The sequence below is a fragment of the Etheostoma spectabile genome, chromosome 15, assembly GCF_008692095.1.
Source record: "Etheostoma spectabile isolate EspeVRDwgs_2016 chromosome 15, UIUC_Espe_1.0, whole genome shotgun sequence".
Classification (NCBI taxonomy): domain Eukaryota; kingdom Metazoa; phylum Chordata; class Actinopteri; order Perciformes; family Percidae; genus Etheostoma; species Etheostoma spectabile.
Genome location: NC_045747.1, coordinates 22,768,746 through 22,769,176, shown reverse-complemented (window position 1 = coordinate 22,769,176; position 431 = coordinate 22,768,746). Strand labels below are relative to the sequence as shown.

At 46.6% G+C, this 431-nt stretch overlaps 1 long non-coding RNA gene across 1 annotated transcript in view; it reads right to left on the bottom strand.

Moving 5' to 3' along the window:
• Positions 1 to 288, bottom strand: part of LOC116703387 (uncharacterized) — a 4,427-nt gene extending 4,139 nt beyond the window's left edge. Inside the window, exon 1 of the long non-coding RNA XR_004335420.1 lies at positions 277 to 288. This is a non-coding gene — a long non-coding RNA (uncharacterized LOC116703387). The remainder of the gene's footprint in view (positions 1 to 276) is intronic.
• Between the last annotated feature and the right edge of the window lie 143 nt (positions 289 to 431).

The window sequence follows — 431 nt, the reverse complement described above, 5'->3', positions numbered from 1 at the left end:
CAAAAGAATAACAATGACTTACCTTCCTAACTAAACAAAACAGGTGAAAAATAAACACATTGAAGGTCCACCCGTACAATTAGAAACTGAACAATATACAAGCAAAGAAACAACTTGTGGCAGGTTGGGAGGCGAGGACAAATGGAGACGGCCTGCTGGCTTCCCTCTGTGTCTCTCCGACGGTCGCCATCTGTCTCCATTAAATAGACGGTGGTGCGCAGCTGCCGCCAATCAAAGATAGGACTCAGCGGCCCCCACCAATCAGCATCGAGCAACGACAGAAGCTATTTACATAGGAAGAAAAATATAGGACAGGCACACACAAAACGAAAACAAATACGACCCCAGTCGTAACACCCCCACAACTAAGAACTGAACCAACCCCCAACTTGGTTCAACTCCTAGGTGTCTGAGGAACATCTGGACAAAGC